The sequence below is a fragment of the Rhinatrema bivittatum genome, chromosome 2 (assembly GCF_901001135.1).
Source record: "Rhinatrema bivittatum chromosome 2, aRhiBiv1.1, whole genome shotgun sequence".
Lineage (NCBI taxonomy): Eukaryota > Metazoa > Chordata > Amphibia > Gymnophiona > Rhinatrematidae > Rhinatrema > Rhinatrema bivittatum.
The window spans coordinates 581,790,610-581,807,162 of NC_042616.1; the positions used below are offsets into that span (position 1 = coordinate 581,790,610).

The window sequence follows — 16,553 nt, forward strand, 5'->3', positions numbered from 1 at the left end:
ATGCAATGAGAGATAATGATATAGACAGTCTATACTGTCAGATACCCTTGTTTGATATGTTTACAAATAAGGATGAATACAATGGCTGATCCCCATTGAAAATGTTTTCCATGATTGCTGTTGAAATTCAGTGAATGTAAATTTGTAATCAAATAAAAGCAAGCAGTGTTTTCTTATTGTTTTTTGTTACAAACTTGAAAAATGAATTCATGTTTTAAGTAAAGCATCTGTATGTGCTTGTTAGATATTAGGCTCATAATGAGATTACACAGGAGTCTCTTAAGGAAATTGTATAACACTGCTTGTTCAATGAACAAAACTAACTTTTGGCCCTGAGGTCATGGGGTCAGAATGACCACTGTAGCTTAATACCACTATCTGCATTGCAGTTCAATGACCTTTATGGTGTAATGCCATTTCAGACAGGTTACAACTTCCTGGGTTGAGGTGAGTGTTAGTATAAACATGCAATTAAATTTATATCCTAGATTATATACATTTTAATAATCAAATTAAAAACACATAATGCTGACTCCTTGAAGCCGTATACCAGTTTGAACAAAAAGTAATAGTTGTCTTGCCTGATAATTAAACTGTCATTCTCAATGAATAACTAATGTTTGAATGTAAAGCAGTTAGATGAAGTTATACTATAATTTACTTAGCCATATTAACTACAACAAAATAAGAAATTTACAAAATACATGCACTGAGATTTTTGAGTTAAACCAAAATCAACATTTTTGGTACTGTGAATATAAAATGCAAGTAATTCACCTGCAGGGTTTGCAAGCAATAATTACCCTTTAGAAACTACAAAAAAGGAATAGACTAGTGAGAAAAGTGCTCTGATTAGAGTAAAAAAATTTAATATATTTTAATCCTCGGCAATTTAATTAAGCAATTAAAAGGTTTAGACTAGGAAAATTGCCAGTGATATTTGTTGAAGGTCTAGTTATGTTCTGAAAAGAAAGACTCTAGAAAAAATGAAAACCATATGAATTACGATCTAGATGTTAAATTTGTACATCAGAAGAACAACTGAAAAATGTTTATTCTCTTCTGCCAAATGTATTCTGTGGCCTACAGAAAAAATATCACAAATCTTTTGGTACATAAAATCTTAATATTACATTGACCTTTTATTATCTCCTATGACAGAATCCTGTGTATAGAAGCAGCCAACTAATCTAATATCTGCAAAGTTTAAAGCTGTGGTTGTTAGAGATGTGAATCGGAACTGGAATCGGTTCCGATTCACATCGTGATTTTTTTTTCGTCCGGCCCGATCGGGTTTTTTTTTTATTGGCTGTGCCCGAGCCAATAAACAAAAAACCCACCCCAACCTTTTAAAACGAATCCCTTAGCTTCCCCCATCCACCCCAAAACCTTTTACAGGTACCTGGTGGTCCAGTGGGGGTCCCAGCAGCGATCTCCTGCTCTCGGGCCGTCGGCTGCCACTAATAAAAATGGCGCCGATGGCCCTTTGCCCTTACCATGTGACAGGGTATCCGTGCCATTATCCGGCCCCTGTCACATGGTAGGAGCACATGGATATGCCTCAGCAGCAAACGTCCATCAGACCCGGACGGAGTCGCCTCAGAGGTAGAGAGGGCGGAGTGAGGGCATTGAGAAGCGACGGACGCAACACTCGCTTATATACTAGGTAGGGATGATGTCATCACTGAGCGCCCGACTGGGTTTCCCGCACTTGGCCCTTTAAATTGAAAGAGGTTGGCCGCGTGCACATCTAGGGGCAGGACTGAGGAGACACTGGACATGGAGCCCCGGCGGGAGCTCAGCTGTGAGACCTGCGATGTTGCCGGAGTCAGAGCGGGCCGAGGAGAGTGACGGGGACGGCTGGGACCGGCAGTGGAAGGGAGACCCGAGCTTGTGGACAGCCAGGAGAGGTGAGCAGGCTCGGCTGCAGAGCGTACGCGGCCGGGAAGCACAACAGTGGTATGTATGACAGTGAAGATGTCATAAAAAATTAAGGAAATATAAACAATCCACAGTCAACTATGTTACATAAAATTTCCACTTGAGCTGATTAGAAAAATCTCACAACATTTAAAAAGTTACAAACATACTTTTGATTTTGCTTAATGATGATGAAACAGGAAATGTTTTCAAAATGTTGCATAAATTGGCTGAAAGCAAGAGTTGTCAAATTTTCATACATCTATTATAGTTTTTATTATAGTTTTCATAGTTGAATAACTTTTTAATGGTTGTATATTAATGAACATGTAGTGCGTAGAATCTTGCTGCAACAAAGAAAATTCTATATCGTCTTACTTGTAATGTTTAAGACTAATTAGGGACTAATTTTTATTAGGAAAATATTTTCTATGTTGTAAACAAACAATTCAATGAGAATGCTTATTTTGCTACATGTTTCAACCAGTACAATTTCAATAATATTTCACTCAAATGACAGACACATAGAAAGGAATTCATATCTGCAAAATGTTGTGACACATGAATGAATTTGCTTTATCATATCACACTTCAGAGGGAATTACAGAATATATGTGGCAGAAGTGAACAGCAATGTTTCAGTAGTTCTTCTGATTCTGAAATGTATTGTCAATATTGTAACACATGTGGTTTTCACTTTTTTCCTAGTGCCTTTCTTTTCAGAGCTGGTGGAAGCATCAGGCCTACTAGGTGGCCACCTAGAGCACCATTGGTCTGGGGACAGCGATGGCATAGCCTCTCCTTCTTCCTGCCTGACCGGCCCAGAAGATGAAGTGGTGGGCAGGAGGAAAGGGTATGTAGTCATGGCCAGAAGCGGAAGAAAGATCAACAGGCCCCACCCTGGGCTGTCGCAGGAAAAGGCAGCATCAGCCCCGGGTCCAAGCAGTGTTGGAGTGCAGAAGGAGGAGGAGGATTAGCAGCAACAGCGTTTCCCCCCATAACCACCACCAGGCACAGGAAACAGAGCAGCATCAGCCCCCGTGGCCTAAAGAAAAATGAAGAGTCCTATCTGCCATAAGGCCCGAAGCAGGAGGCTACCACTGGATGTGCTTCTGATGGGGAGGGGGAAGAAAGTTAGTGAGAGAGAATGTGTGTGTGTGTGTGTGTGTGTGAGAGAGAGAGAGAGAGCAAATGTGTGCTTGTATGTGTGTGTGTGTGTGAGAGAGAGCAAATGTGTGCTTGTATGTGTGTGTGTGTGTGAGAGAGAGCAAATGTGGGTATATATATGTGTGTGTATGTGTGTGTGTATGTGTTTGTGTGTGTGAGAGAGCATGTTCTGTGATTGAGCAAGTGTGTAAATATGAGAGATAGAGAGAGAGGAGAAATATTGTGAGTAACAACTGCTCTCCTTTCCCTTGCTAATCCAGAACAATCTTGCTGCGCTGGAGGTGGATCCTTGGCCTGGTGCAGGATTGGTACCGCCCTCCGGTCGGACCTGGAGAGCACCTGCCATCAGCCCGAGAAGAGGAGGCCTGGTATCAGGACCACTGAGGATCCCACCTCGTAGCGGCCCGAGAAGTTCAGGGCCACTGTGGAGCCCATCCTGTGGCGACCCACGAAGAGAGGGCCCAGAGATAAGTGAGAAGCTGAGGCCCTGTAGAATGTGTGTGTGTATGAAAGTGAGTTGAGAGATTGTGTGTGAGAGAGAGTGAGTTCACAGACTGTGTGTGGGAATGAGAGACATCATGTGAGAGCATCTTTGTGTGTGTGTGAGAGACAGCATTTGACAGTGAGAGCTGTGTGTGTGAGACAGCATGTGGGTGTGAGAGACTGTGCCTGTATGTGTACGTGTGAGAGAGAGAGAGACAGTGAGAATGAAAGCCTGCACGTGTGTTTGAGGGAAGAAGAAAAGAAAACAGGTGGATAGAGAAGAAACAGAAAAAAAAAAGAAATCCTGTAAAAGGAATTGGCAAAAGACCAAGAAATGGAAGGTGGGGGAAAAAAGCCTGTGACCAACCGATTAGAAAACTAAGATCAGACAGCAAAGGTAAAAAAAAAATCATTTTTGAATTTTGAGTGATTGGCATTGTTATCTTTGGGAATGTGCAAGAGTAGTACTTTCTCTATGCCGATCTAGCGATGTACGAGATCAGCATGGAGAAACTGGAAGCCCCCAAATTTTTAATACTGTGGGGTCAGCACAGAGGAGACAGCAGAATGGGCTTCAGTGTCAGTAGCAGAAATTGGCGCTTCCCCAATAACCATGCGGCAGCAATGACAGCAGCAGCAGAGGAACGAGAGAGACTCCAAGGTTGCTGGCAAAAGAATGAGAGTGGGTTTGCCTTCAGTGTGTGCATATATATGAATGGGAGTTTTGTGTGTGAGTGTGTGTGTGTGTGTGTGTGTGTGTGTATGTGAGTGGGTGCTGCAGAGTGGATTCCAACCCGCCAGCAGCTGAAATGAAGATGAGAGCAGGATGCTGCTGGTAGATCCCAACCAAAGAAAAGCTGGAGACACCTGTGGGTTTGTCTGAGAGGGAGCGTACGTGTGTATGAGCTTGTATGTGTGTGTGTATATCAGAAAGAGAGGAGAAATTCATGCATCCCTCTTCTACTAATCCATGACAATCTTGGGGTGACTGGAAATCAAAGTTCCTAAGTATGTAGAGCATGAATTTTTAAAATCATTTTTAGTTTTATTTTTCAGGTGTTATTTCCTGTGTCTGCTGTTTTGAAATATTTTATTGGTGTTTGGGACATTTAAAAAAACTTGTATATAAGTTTTTAATTATTTGACCTTTTATTCATCATGTTTTTTAAAAATATTATCAGTAAGTTCTTAGTATTATGATTATATATTTTATTTCTTGATTTTATTGTTTGATGTTTGAGGAATGGTGATGTTCTGTGTTTCTATTATTGCACTGCATAAAATATCTGACTTCTTGAAGTTTCCAGTTCAGTTTTTGTCTACGCATTTGTATTTCTACTTTATGGTTGCTCTATTCTGTATTTGGTGAGGGTCTGTTTATGTTCTGCATGTGTGACTGAGGTGAGCCATTTTCCTAATAGGAAGTGTATTAGTGTATTTGGGCATTCAGAGGGTCAAGCCCACACCCAACACACATCACAATAGGTCTAATACCATTTGAGTTCCAAGTGTCTTTTTTGCAGGGATTTCTGGTTCACATCACAGCAGTGCATGTAAATATAATGTAACACATAAGAACATAAGAACATGCCATACTGGGTCAGACCAAGGGTCCATCAAGCCCAGCATCCTGTTTCCGACAGTGGCCAATCCAGGCCATAAGAACCTGGCAAGTACCCAAAAACTAAGTCTGTTCCATGTTACTGTTGCTAGTAATAGCAGTGGCTATTTTCTAAGTCAACTTAATTAATAGCAGGTAATGGACTTCTCCAAGAACTAATCCAATCCTTTTTTAAACCCAGCTAGACTAACTGCACTAACCACATCCTTTGGCAACAAATTCCAGAGTTTAATTGTGTGTTGAGTGAAAAAGAACTTTCTCCGATTAGTTTTAAATGTGCCACATGCTAACTTCATGGAGTGCCCCCTAATCTTTCTATTATCCGAAAGAGTAAATAATCGATTCACATTTACCCTTTCTAGACCTCTCATGATTTTAAACACCTCTACCATATCCCCCCTCAGCCGTCTCTTCTCCAAGCTGAAAAGTCCTAACCTCTTTAGTCTTTCCTCATAGGGGAACTGTTCCATTCCCTTTATAATTTTGGTCGACCTTTTCTGTACCTTCTCCATCGCAACTATATCTTTTTTGAGATGTGGCGACCAGAATTGTACTCAAAGTGCGGTCTCACCATGGAGCGATACAGAGGCCTTATGACATTTTCCGTTTTATTCACCATTCCCTTTCTAATAATTCCTAACATTCTGTTTGCTTTTTTGACTGCTGCAGCACACTGAATTGATGATTTCAATGTGTTATCCACTATGACGCCTAGATCTCTTTCTTGAGTGATAGCTCCTAATATGGAACCTAATATTGTGTAACTATAGCATGGGTTATTTTTCCCTATATGCATCACCTTGCACTTATTCACATTAAATTTCATCTGCCATTTCGATGCCCAATTTTCCAGTCTCACAAGGTCTTCCTGCAATTTATCACAATCTGCTTGTGATTTAACTACTCTGAACAATTTTGTATCATCTGCAAATTTGATTACCTCACTCGTCGTATTTCTTTCCAGATCATTTATAAATATATTGAAAAGTATATTGAAAAGATCCCTGAGGCACTCCTCTGCCCACTCCCTTCCACTGAAAAAATTGTCCATTTAATCCTACTCTCTGTTTCCTGTCTTTTAGCCAGTTTGTAATCCATGAAAGGACATTGCCACCTATCCCATGACTTTTTACTTTTCCTAGAAGCCTCTCATGAGGAACTTTGTCAAATACCTTCTGAAAATCCAAGTATACTACATCTACCGGTTCACCTTTATCTACATGTTTATTAACTCCTTCAAAAAAGTGAAGCAGATTTGTGAGGCAAGACTTGCCTTGGGTAAAGCCATGCTGACTTTGTTCCATTAAACCATGTCTTTCTATATGTTCTGTGATTTTGATATTTAGAACACTTTCCACTATTTTTCCTGGCACTGAAGTCAGGCTAACTGGTCTGTAGTTTCCTGGATTGCCCCTGGAGCCCTTTTTAAATATTGGGGATACATTAGCCACCCTCCAGTCTTCAGGTACAATGGATGATTTTAATAATAGGTTTCAAATTTTTACTAATAGGTCTGAAATTTCATTTTTTAGTTCCTTCAGAACTCTGGGGTGTATACCATCCTGTCCAGATGATTTACTACTCTTCAGTTTGTCAATCAGTCCTACCACATCTTCTAGCGTCACCGTGATTTGGTTCAGTCCATTTGAATCATTACCCATGAAAACTTTCTTCGGTATGGGTACCTCCCCAACATCCTCTTCAGTAAACACCGAAGCAAAGAAATCATTTAATCTTTCCGCGATAGCCTTATCGTCTCTAAGTGCCCCTTTAACCCCTCGATCATCTAACGGTCCAACTGACTCCCTCACAGTTTTTCTGCTTTGGATATATTTTTAAAAAGTTTTACTGTGAGTTTTTGCCTTTACGGCCAACTTCTTTTCAAATTCTCTCTTGGCCTGTCTTATCAAAGTCTTACATTTAACTTGCCAATGCTTATGCATTATCATATTTTCTTCTCTTGGATCCTTCTTCCAATTTTTGAATGAAGATCTTTTGGCTAAAATAGCTTCTTTCATCTCACCTTTTAACGAATCCGGTAATCATTTTGCCTTCTTTCCACCTTTTTTAATATGTGGAATACATCTGGACTATGCTTCTAGGATGGTATTTTTTAACAATGACCACATCTCTTGCACATTTTTTACCTTTGTAGCTGCTGCTTTCAGTTTTTTTCTAACTATTTTTCTCATTTTATCAAAGTTTCCCTTTTGAAAGTTTAGCAGGAGAGCCGTAGATTTGCTTACTGGGTTGGTCTGAAGTGTTCTGATTAGATAAGAAAAACTATAGGGATACCTTAGGGATGCCTACAGTCACCCACCCTTTTTGATATCTACCTTCAACCATTGTGTAAGTTACTGGATTCTTTTAATATTTATTTTAAGGTTTTTGCTGGTGACATCCAGCTTTATTTTGAGGCTGCAGCTGATTTGCAGGCCACATTTGATCGGATTTCTTTCTATCTATCAGTAGTTAGTACTTGGCTGAGGAAAAATGCTCTGATCCTTAATCTTTCAAAAACTGAAGCCCTTTGGTGTTCGAGAATTTCTCAGCTGGGGGATTCCATAGTATTTTGATTGAGGGGGTATTGGATTTCGTGACCAGTTTAAGAACTTGGGGTTCTATTTTTGGCCCACAACTGACTTACAAAAAGTGTGTTCTATCTTCTGGCTACTTTAAATTAAAACAACTTAGACATTTCAGACCTTTCGTACAATAGTCCAAGCTTTTGTTTTAACTACATTGGACTATGGAAATTCCGTCCACTTGGGGATCACAAAATTCAGCAGCTAGGATGGTATTAAAGTCCCCACTTTGGGAGCATTGTGATGAGTTGAGCCAGAGCGGAGTCTCTGTGCAGTAAAACTTTGAGGTGTTTTCCTCAATGGGTTGGTTACTTTGCAGGAAGGAAACTACATTTCCCAGATGCCCTGGTAGTCAGCCTCAGGAAGAGTTGGGGGCAGGGAAACAGAGGCGGTGTCTTCCTAGGGAGGGGCACTCTATCTGACATAAGGAGAGTAGCCCTCCAAAGAGAAGGAGGGGAGGGAGGAGAGCTGGAGGGAAGGCAAGTAAGATCCAAAGCCTGAGGCTGGGGGATGGTGCCTAGGCAGACCTTTTTCACTAAAGCTAAGTCAGCTCTAACAGGGTTCCCTCACTTTTAATGTCTGTGTAACAAGTGGTATGCATAAGTATCTTCAGCAGTGCCTTGAGGGTTAATTAGAGGGATTAGCTCCGGGGGCGTTGAAGAAGCTGAGGTAGGAAGGCTTATGTAAATGTAGGGAATGCTTATTGTGGGGTTTGGAATGAAGTATGAGTTAAAAAGGAAGAATATAAAATGGTTTTAGGACTGCACAAGCCAGGGGAGCTTGTAGCAGGGAAAAGAGTTGTTTTACTTAATTAAGGCAGCTGGGGAAAAAGAGGTAATTAGGACCTGGCAGCTGGCCTAAGGAGAGGTTCCTGCAGTGGGGGAGGTTTCAGTGCTATGTTATGCTTGGGGGAAGTAGAATGTACTGGGGGGAAAACCTATGTAGCCCACATGTTGTGCAGGGGAAAGTATACTAGAAACTCAGAGTGAGAAGCTTGGTTGGTAATGCTTGTTAAGTTGAGTGTTTTGCCTTTCTGTGGAGTTTGGTTTAATTAATAAACTTCAATACATAAGAAGCTTCTGCCTGGTTGTAATATGTTGTTTTAAAGGGCTGCCAGGGAGGTGACCCTTACTCTAGTGGAGAATGGGGGAAGTTTGGTCTCAGGGGCCTAGTTGTAAGAAGGCCTTCCCTCACAAGTGGTGCTGACCCATAGCCTCCTTGCCTTATGGTTATTCTCTACGCCTGTCTCGGGGGAGAAACTTCAGGAAGGGATCAGCTATAAAGGACTTTGTGGAAGCAGTCCTTGATAATTATCCCTGAGCCCGAAGTCACCGCTGAGGACCTGCCACCAGGGGCACCATCATGACCACAGCATGTAACCCCTTTGCTCTACCTGCTCCACTGGTTGCCTGCACAACAGAGAGTTAAATTTAAGATTTCAACTTTAGTGTTTAAATCGGTCCAAGGAAATGCCTCATTGTTTTTATCTGATCTTTTCAAGGCCTATGTTCCTAAAAGAACATTACTTTCAGCTTACAGAAAGTACCTAGAAATGCCATCAGCAAAAGCCATACATTTTCAAGATACTAGGCAGCAAACACTGGCTATTGGAGGTCCTCTGTCTTGGAGCAATTTATCAGAGGTTCGAGGAATATCTGATTATAGATTGTTTTGGAAGGCAGTGAAAATGGCTCTATTTAAAGAAGCATTTTGGCAAGTGCAGTCTTTTTAGTAATTTTGATGTTTGTTATTTATGATTTGTTTTAGGTTACTTATTGTTTTATGTCCACTCTGTAATCCGCCTAGCATGACATAGTCAATATAGGCAGAATATAAATAAATATATACATTCATTAAATTAATATAATATATATGTGATATTTTTTTCCTTCGAACACTGTAATTTAAGATGGTAACTTTCATAGTGGCACATGTGCACTTGTTCATTGGCCCGTACTCAGGGACATGGCTATTTTATAACATATGCACATGTTATAAAATAGCCTGACCGCACGCACAGGTATGTGCAATTTTAAGTGGGCACTTACCTATGCGCGCAAATGCTTTTACCACGTAAGTGGGGGGTTTTTAAAAGATAAAAGCACTGACGTCATTGCCAGTTTTCATAGTTCGTTCCTGGCTCCCCCAATCAAGGGATATGACTTCCAGACCCATCTTAGGGGTAGATTTTAATAGGTGCGCGCATGCATGCTATAAAATCGGCGGGCTGCCCGCACATGTGTGCCAGATTTTGTAATCCACACACAAGGGGGGGACAGTTTTGCAAAATTCATGCGGCGTCGCATCCCAGCATTCCCCAGTTCCCTACCCCCTACCCTAACCTCCTGTCCTCCCCACTCCTAAATCCAAATTTTATTTTTAAAATGTACCTTTGTTGAGCATCTTACTTCAGTTCCCGAGCTGAAGTAAATTGCGTGCGCCGGCAGCCGGCAGGTGTGCAAGGCTCCAGGACAACGAACGATGGCACTGTCGCAGCCCTCCCCCCCCGGCCCCTTGGAAGAGGCCTGGCTCTTGTATGCGTCATGGGGGTTATGTGTGTGGCCGGGCCCCTTCTAAAATGCATGTGGTGTGAGCAAGGCCTGGCCGCGCGCACAACCCCCAGATTTTATGCGCGGGGGGGGGGGGGCGGGTTAAATCGACCCATTAGTTTAATAGCCTTCCTTTCTTCCTGTTAGACCTGACCCTTACAACCCCGCTGATCTGCTTGTTTTGTAAGTTACACATCATCCATAGAAAACATAATGTTACGTGTCAGGGAACCACGGCGCGCGTCAGTGTGCGTAACTACTTATACGCTCATCTCTTGGCTAGGCCCAAACATGCTCCTGCCCTTCTCAGACCATGCCCATGCCCCAACCCTTTTTGGTAACTTGGCATTTTCTCTCCCGGTGTTATCTTCACATATATCCCGGCAGCTTTTAAAATTCGCTTGGCGCGCACAAGCCCGACATATTTGCGCATCCCCTAATTGGTGCACGTGCCGGGCTTTTAAAATGCACCTGTAAATATTCCTGTTCATGTAAAATCTATTATTATAAAATCATAATGTTTAATTGTGAGTGAGGAGGATGTGATGGGGTGCAAGGACAGGCTGTAAGTTTCACCTAGGGTGCTTATAACTCTTCCATTGGCCCTGTAACTATATCGTCAACAAACATCACTGGCATTTTTCTTAGACTAAACCTTTTAATTGCTTAGTTAAACGGCTGAGGATTCAAATATATTAAAGTTTTTTGCTTTAATCGGAGCATTTTCCTCACTAGTGTGCGTGTGTGTGTGTGTGTGTGTGTGTGTGTGTGTGTGTGCATATATATATATATAGTGATTTTATTCCTTAAAGTTGAGCCAATATAATCTGAGCATCATAGAACAAGCAGGAAGACTGAGAAAACATGCTAGTGTCAGTTTCTCAAAGTGACATGTAATTTAACAAAGAGTTCCTTCTAGCTACCTCAGTATTTGTTAAGTCATCGAGTAATTGAAAAACACATTGCAAAGCTGTCAGAACTTAATTACGTTTTTGGGTGTTCTTGCAGTGTGAAAAAATGTTTTAATTCAGCAAAAAAAAAAAAAAAATTCTTTAGCGTATCAGCAGAATTAATTCTCTCAAAAGAAATATTATATAGCGCTGGAAAATGAAACATTTCTTTTAACTTCTTTTCAGATCAGAAAAAGAGGTCAGTACCATTAGTTTCATGTCCTGTCACAAGAATTACATTGGTGCAGAGTCCAGAATCCCTTTAGCCTCACAGATGCAGGACATTTTAGTGCGAATAAGGTATCATAGGACCCATGAATGAAAGAATGCAGACAGAATCATTTTCAAACCTTCAATAACTCTTCGGGTTTTTTCCATTTCAGTTGACTCTTGGTTTCTAAAATCATTTTTTCCTTTTAAACTAAATCACTGTTTATTGGTTCTGAAATCACCTTATACTACTTTTCTCTCCTAAGGTTCTATTTATTTTTTTCCAGAGCTGCACAGTGTAGCATGACCAATTTCTTATGTGTGCAGTCTGGAATCTTTACAATGGCAGTCTAGGAGATAGGCTGCAAAAAAAAAAAATAGGAGTACTTAACCAAACATCAGTGGCTCAATATTCAAAAAGTTGCCAGGTAGCTGGATAAATGGCTAAATGCCATTGAATATTGACCCCTGAGTCTGTAGTTGATGAGGGTTTATGTCTGGTTTGTGTGACCAAGGTGAGATATTCTGCTATTGTATAGTTTGTGCAGGGATTGATCGCGGTCTAGCTTCTTATATTTTCCAGTCTGTACCTCTCATTGGTAGGAGTGTTGATGTTCTAATGCTTGTTGTAATTTATGAAGTGCTGCCCTTTTGTACAAACTAATGTGCTCTGACCTCGGGTTCCCTCCAGTGCCTCTGGCCCTGCCAGGCAACCCAGTGTTGCCAGCCAAGATGTCCCTGTTCGTTGGGCCTCTCTGCGTGGTCCGCAGAGAGACGCTGCCATTGGCACTGCACCCCTTCCTAGGCGCACACGTGTGCACCATTAGTTCTTTTAAAGGGCCTGCGGCAGGAACCTGGCCGTGGACCCGTATGCTGACGTCAGACTCTTCAGCGTATAAAAGCTCAGGCCTCACTCCATAGCGTTGCCTTTGCAACAGGTCTCCTCATACTCAGAGTATTCGTTGCTGATCCTAGAATTGTCTCTTCATTGTGTTCTTGATTCCTGTGGTTCCTGGTTCATCTATGTGTTGAACTGACTCTTTGGATTTGACCACCGTTATGCCTGACTACTCTTCAGCTTCTCTCCAGCCCCAGACCTCCACTACGCCTGACCACTCTTCTACTTCTCCGCGTCCTGACCTCTGCTATGTCTGACTATGCCTGCCTTCTCCGTGCCCTGACCATTGCCTTGATTGACTATGCCTGTCTTCTCCGTATCCTGACCACTACCTCGAACAACTACACTACAGATCTCTGTGTCCTGAGTTCTACGTTGCTTGCCATGACTTCCACTTGCCGCCGGCTCTGATCCTAGCCTCAGTGACACCTCCTCTCACTTATCCTCTGGACATGGACTTGCAAGGCTTAGGCCTTTCTTTGCTTGAGTGCCTCCAGTTACTCATTGTTCCTTTGGTGCCTGAGTTCCAGTACCGAATCCAGTCCAGGGTAGGACTACGCCATCTACCGGCTGCTGTCTCTGGCAGGTAAAGGTGAAGCTCCAGCGGCCTCTAGCTTCAGCCCACTCCACCTGCTGACGGTGGGGACTCGTAGGTCCTTACCTACGGGTTGCGTCAACCCCACCTCGGCCCAAGTGTCCACCTCCGACACAACAATTGTAGTACTCTTCTCAGAGAAGATACTACAGAACAGTTGACTAATATTGCTGTTGACACATATCCCTTTATAATTGTTTGTATTGTGAAATTCCCATGTTTGAAGATTGTTGTAATAACTTTTCTGCCCATGTCTGAGGGAAATGGCTAGAATATCTAACAATGGGGGTCATTCATCAAATCAAGTTAGGGTCTTATCACGGGCATTAGGACTCTAACACATGTGATAAATAACAAGTATGCAAATTTAGTCAAATAGGAAGAGTTTATGAAATGAGCGGTGCTTAATGCTATAGTATAACAAACTCTATTTCAGGATTTAACACAGGAAGTAACTACACTTTTTGTTCCTGGCATTATGCCCGAAACTGAATTTGTGATATCATAAATCCTGTTGAGAGACTGAGACTCTGGGGACGCAGCATATTAGGCAACTTTTTTATACCACTGTAAGAGGAGCTATTCTGAACTCAGGATGAGGTTTTGGGCGACAGTTTTACATGTACAGACAGAGGTACGAGCAGCACAGTAGACATCAGTGAAGATTTTATGTGATTTGGAGTGATGAAAGATATAAAAATATAGATTTGTACAATGCACTCTTGACTTAGCTTGATGCACTTCTACCTAACTGCTATCAAGCTAGGTTGAAAGTACAATAAACAAATCTCATCTTTGTGTACCTTTCAAAACTCCAAATCGCATACAATTTTCACTGATGTATACTGTACTGTTCATACTTCTGTGTGCATGTAAAACTGCCCTCCAAAACCTAGGCCACCACCAAAACCTCACCCCGAGGTACTAGTTTCCCCTCTTACATTGGTCTAAATAGTTTACTTATACAAGAGGTTTATAAAGAGCATCTCTCTCTCTCTCTCTCTCTCTCTCTCAAAATGCTATGCAGTATCAGGAAAATTACTCTAACTACAGCCTTTTTATCACGGGCCCTATTTTTTGCAATTTTATAGCAAAATGATGAATCTAGGCCAATATTTGGAAATCTTTCATTCTTTCATTACACTTTTAAGCATGCTTAGTTTTTCTTAGGTATGTGAGATATTTAGGTTTGATGTCTTTAAAGAAGTGCTTCAGATTCTTATTCTATATTTTACTGTTCTGGAATCAGGGATTACATCAGGAATTTTTGTGTTTAAATTCCGTACACATGCTCCAGAAGGAATTGATTCGTATAGGCACTTTGATGTGAGACATTTTTTTGTTTATAAGAACATAAGACTTGCCTTACTCAGGATTGCCTTTGCAGATGGGGAACAGATTTGTTGTAGGAAATACCAGGTCTTTTGTTGCTGTGAAACATTTTTCTATTCGGTTTTATTCGCTGGTTCCTGTGTGGACGCTGATGCACTCTGGGCTCCCGAGTCTATCATTTAGCACAGCTTCTTTTTGGGTTCCTGCGTTTGCTTTTCAGCACCTTCCTTCCTGGAAGAAAAGGTGCTTCCTCTCCAGCTGTTTGCCATTCGCATGGCTTCTCTCAGCTGCTGTTTGTGGGAATGTTTTGTGGCGACAGCTTCCTGCCAGGGATTGTTGACTGGGTCTCAAGGTGAGCCCTGTATTGTGCCCTGGGACTCGGCTATTGCTCGGCGTTTGGCAGTTTCACTCCCTCTGCTGTTTCTTCTCCCCGTTTCTGCCTCAGCGCCCCCTTTTCCTTCTAGTCTCTTACAGGGCTGTGTAAGAATTCCTGAAGGCAGCATGCGCTGTCTTTGGTAATCCTGGGCACTTCTTTCTCATTTTCTAGAATTAAGTTTGTGATTTTATTCGTACATGACTGACATAGGTTCATATTTCATTGTTTAAGTCTTCTCAGGATTCAGTTTCTATTACTTTCTGTAAATCCTGTCTCTCGGGGAAGCCAGGTGGTCTTACCTTTTTGGTGCTTTTCCTGCTGAGGGCTGGCTCATTCCTGCGTTGCTCTCTTCCTGCTGCATCTTGCTCAGGCTGTTGGGGATGTTTAATTTCACTCTGTCCAACCTTTCTTCAGTTGTTTCATGGTTAAAGCAGAGGCAATTTGCTTTAAGGGCTTTGTTTGCTGCCACTGCCTGTTTCTCGGTTTTGTATTGTTAAATCGTGGGTCTCGCGTCTCAGACTGGCTCTGGTGCTATGTGCGGGTCAAGGCTGGTTTCCAACACCTCTCAGTGGAGGGTTTTTTTTTTTTTTTTTTTTAAATTCCAAAATGTGTCTACAATGAGGATTTATTTTTCTCAGGATTTTTAAATTTCATTTGCCATTTTAAACACATTCCCAAAAAAATATAACCACTAACCTAATAGGTTATTCTTCAATGTGCAGGCATGTCTGACATTTCTGTCCCTTTGGCAGGACTTTTAGAAGTTGATTTTCAGAACGGTTTGTCCTGCTAAGTTTGGGACTTTGCTGGACACATGGTGAGTTTGAAATATCCCGTCCCAGTGAATGTGTACGTTTTATCCACGTAAGGCATTATTTAGCTAAAATTTAGCTGGATAAAAATAGGGAACTGGGTGAGAGCATTCCATGGACATGGCTTGAATTTTCCTGGCTAACACTGAATATTAGCGGGTAAAGTTATTTGGCTAATTCTGATTAGAAATATAGCAGGCCTAAAGTTAGTGAAATCACTTAAAAAAATGCACTCCCCTGATCCCCCTACCTTTAAAAAAGGTGTTATCGTACCTTTTTGGTGTGCAAGAATCAATCTGGTTTTATTCCAGGGTGCCTGGCTGCTGATAATGTGAGAAAAGTGTTAAATTTGAGTTGGTGGACCAAGCGAGAACAAATACCTTCCCTTTTGATGGCAGGAGACACTGAGAAAGCATTTGATAGGGTCCACTGGGATTTTTTATTTAAGGTGTTTGAAAAAATGGGTCTGGGTGATAATATTTCTTTGTTGGATTCAGAAGCTATATGTGTCTCCAGAGGCAGGACTTAAAATTAGTGGGTGGTACTCAAAAAATGTAAAGGTAGGGAGGGGTACCCAGCGGGGGTGTCCATGATCTCTTCTGCTGTTTGCTCTCACTATAGAACCATTTGCCAAGTGGGTGCACAAGAATTTGGAGATAAAAGGGAGTTTGATAGATGGGTATCAGTGTAAGATTTCACTTTCTGCTGATGATCTTTGAGTAGCCCGCTAGAATCCTTGAGGGCATTGGTAGATGAAATGAAAAAGTATGGCAGGGTCTCTGGGTTTAGGATTAATTTTGATAAATCTGAGATCCTGAATGTTGCCCTTTTGGAATGTTCAACTTTGCCCTTGAAGCATGAATTTCCTTTTTAGCGGACCGGGGTAAACTGAGGTATTTGGGAGTTTACCTCGGGACTGACCTAGGTAATATTTTTCAGTATAACCATCCTCCCATATTTTCACATATCTTCAAAGATTTAGACTGTTGGGACCAGTTTAATCTGTCTTGGTTAGGCAATAATGGCACTCTGAAAATAAACGACTTACTGCATTT

At 41.6% G+C, this 16,553-nt stretch overlaps 1 long non-coding RNA gene across 1 annotated transcript in view; it reads right to left on the reverse strand.

Annotated features, from left to right (window-relative positions):
* LOC115086218 overlaps positions 1 to 15,184 on the reverse strand; it is a 33,815-nt gene extending 18,631 nt beyond the window's left edge. The window contains exon 1 of the long non-coding RNA XR_003855165.1: positions 14,986 to 15,184. This is a non-coding gene — a long non-coding RNA (uncharacterized LOC115086218). The remainder of the gene's footprint in view (positions 1 to 14,985) is intronic.
* Positions 15,185 to 16,553: the final 1,369 nt, after the last annotated feature.